This window comes from Contarinia nasturtii, unplaced genomic scaffold (assembly GCF_009176525.2).
Source record: "Contarinia nasturtii isolate CC-2019 unplaced genomic scaffold, AAFC_CNas_1.1 Cnas_scaffold_2041, whole genome shotgun sequence".
In the NCBI taxonomy this organism is placed as follows: Eukaryota; Metazoa; Arthropoda; class Insecta; order Diptera; family Cecidomyiidae; genus Contarinia; species Contarinia nasturtii.
Window position 1 is genome coordinate 1 of NW_022199371.1, and position 3,239 is coordinate 3,239.

Genomic DNA, 3,239 nt, shown 5'->3' on the forward strand with positions numbered 1-3,239 from the left:
TTTTGCAAATAGCTGTAACTAATTTTACACATAAACAATAGATTTTGCATTATATTAACATATTATTCAATAAGGTGTTTATAAAGGTGTAATTAGTCATTCAGCACCTTGAACTATACCCTAATGAACAATTGTTACTCTTACGTAATTATCCTTTTCGTACCTGTATGGGTACTTACAGACCATTTTGCTTATGTTGCACAACTAATTAACATTATTGAAAACAATTAGGACTAATTGCAAATATTATGTGTTCGTAATAACCTATCGAGATGGATCTGCATATGTATAAATAAGGCAAACACTTCCAATGTTATTTAGTTTTATCTTCAAAATCAAACAAACCATATCTCAGACGGTTATTGACCAAAACTAAAAAAATTAAGCAGAATAAACATATTGATCAAAGAAAAAAAATGGCACAAATTAAGCGTAAATTGAACACAATCACCATCGACGAACCACAAGCAAAACGTGCAAATTATTCGGAAAAATCACTTCAGATGATGAAAAAATGGGGTTTTACCGGTGAAACAGGTTTGGGTAAGGAAGGCCAAGGTCGATTAGAGCCGGTCGAAGCGTCAACACAAAATGGACGTCGTGGTTTTGGTCTTGAATTGGATGGTCTTGAAATGGCCGCAACAAAATGGACAAACGGCATGGAAAATATTCAATTGCGTGAAACAGTGAATTTTATTTCCGACTATTCCGATGATTTGAAGACAAAATCATATGGTGACCTGAGCGCATGGATGGTTGCAGGGGTGAAGAAGTTTACAATTGAGGAGGAAACACAATTTTGTTGTGCAGACGTGCTGAAAAATGTGTTGGCTTCGAAGAGTGTATTCGATCAATTGGGCAAAGACAATATGAATAATGCCCGCGGACGATGCAATCCATTTGAGACGATAGGCAGTTCAATTTTTATGAATCGGGCAGCAGTAAAAATGGCCAACATGGATGCAGCGTGCGATTTTATATTTACAAATCCAGTCGACGAAAAAGGAATTCCACTTGTGAAAGAGGATGAACTGTTGTATTTTGCCGATGTTTGTGCTGGTCCAGGAGGTTTTTCCGAATACGGTAAGTTACACTAAATATAATTATTTATTTTTAAATTTCTATCATTTATCATTTTTTTAATCGATGTTTTTTTATTTTTATTTTCTTTTGCAGTTCTATGGCGCAAACAATGGGAAGCAAAAGGATTTGGTTTTACATTGAAAAGTGAAAATGACTTTAAGCTTGATACATTTTTGGCCGGCAATCCAGAAACATTTGATACGTATTACGGTGTGAAAGGCGATGGAAACGTGTATGATCCAGAGAACATTGAATCATTTACGGATTATGTACGAAAACAAACGCCGGTGGGTGTTCATTTAATGATGAGCGATGGTGGTTTTTCGGTCGAAGGCCAGGAGAACGTACAAGAAATCCTATCGAAACAATTGTACTTATGTCAATGTCTAACAGCACTGTCAATTGTCCGCGATGATGGTCATTTTGTGACGAAAGTTTTCGATTTATTCACATCATTCAGCGTGGGACTCATTTATCTCATGTATAAATGCTTTAAAAAGATCAGCATCATTAAGCCAAACACAAGTCGGCCAGCCAATTCTGAGCGATATTTAGTGTGCAAGTGGAAGAAACCCAACACAGATGCCATTCGACGCTATTTATTCAAAGTCAATATGCAACTCTTCCAAAATCAAAACACAAATTCAGATATCGCTGAATTGGTCCCATTTGAGGTGATAAAAAAAAGATGAAATATTTTACAATTACATTTGCCAGAGCAACAACATAATTGGCAAAAATCAAGTGATTGCTTTGCACAAGATTGCCCATTTCAGTGAACACACCAATTTACGCGAGTCACAGCAACAACAACAATGCAAAAATGATTCATTATCCCTTTGGAAAGTACCGAACGTACCGAATGTACCAAATAAAATGCGAAAAGCACCCATAAAACCATCAACAGATCAAATCATAAAAGCTCTCATGGGTAATTGGTATCCGGAAAGACGATTCTTGTTGGAATCAGTTGAAAGATGCCTAACACTTGAAACAAATTTCCACGGCACATTTTTCGATAAATCGGACTGGGCATTCGTTCCGATCGATGTGGTCGAAAATAGCTGCAAATCGATAAGAACATTCTTCATGAGCAAGGGCAATTCGGATGTATTTAAATACACGGAAAATGGTTCATGAGAACGGTTGACGGAAATATTCGTCGAAATTACACCGAATACATTGTTCTATGGCGAAATCGTGAAAGAGTTGATCGGAGAGAGTAAAGGTCAAACGCATACTTATGCAATGCATATAATTGATGGTATCGTTCTCGGTGGCAAGGAAATTCGCAATTTCGGACTGCAGAAGCGGAATCGTCTGTGCCACCAATTTGCCGAATCATTAAATAAACCACAGAAAGAGATCACGATAGTTCGCGATAATGTCGTACACAAGAATACAGCAGCCATTCGTTGCAAACCATTGTATCCATTTGATGATATACGGGACTTTTTCGACGGCCTTACTAAACATAAATTGAAAGATGGCAAAGACCGATATGGTTATCCTGTTGGTGATCTCACGAATCCAAATAAATTCTGTGTTCCGCGCGGAATTCTATTTTTCAAAATTTTAAAACCAAATTTATGCAAACAATGGAGTCCACAACTTTATGATTTTTATTACACCGATATGAACACGAAACCGAACACAAACTTTCTACTGAAAGAAATTCAAAATGTTGATATGATTTACGGTTCATTTAGATCAACATATCAACATCGCAAACTTTGGAAATGGGAAGATCCAAGACAAGTTGACGAAAATGATAATGAAGGCCGTATACGGAATCTACTCTATCGTTCCGACTTCGTAGACTTCGTCTTTTTCAATATTCCTCCATCCATTCATTAGTGAATTTTATTTCATATCGTAAACAATTTTGTTGAAATGAAAATTAATTTTAGGGCCAATAAAAAATAATAAAAACGAAACTGCATGTTTAATTTATTTCTTTGCTTTATTTAAGGTTTTCAGAAATTAATTTTTTTAGCGTTTAATTGGTTTAATCAAATGGCTCATCAATGCTTGGTGAAAATCGATTGAACTTGACAGACATCGTAAGGCTTCATGAAGCAAGTATGATTCGAAAATGCGATCGTTTAATAATAAAAATATTTTTTTTGTGCATTTTATATTTGGGAATAAATGAA

At 35.7% G+C, this 3,239-nt stretch overlaps 1 pseudogene; it reads left to right on the forward strand.

Moving 5' to 3' along the window:
* The first annotated feature begins 416 nt into the window (after positions 1-416).
* LOC116347680 lies at positions 417-2,940 on the forward strand (annotated as a pseudogene).
* Positions 2,941-3,239: the final 299 nt, after the last annotated feature.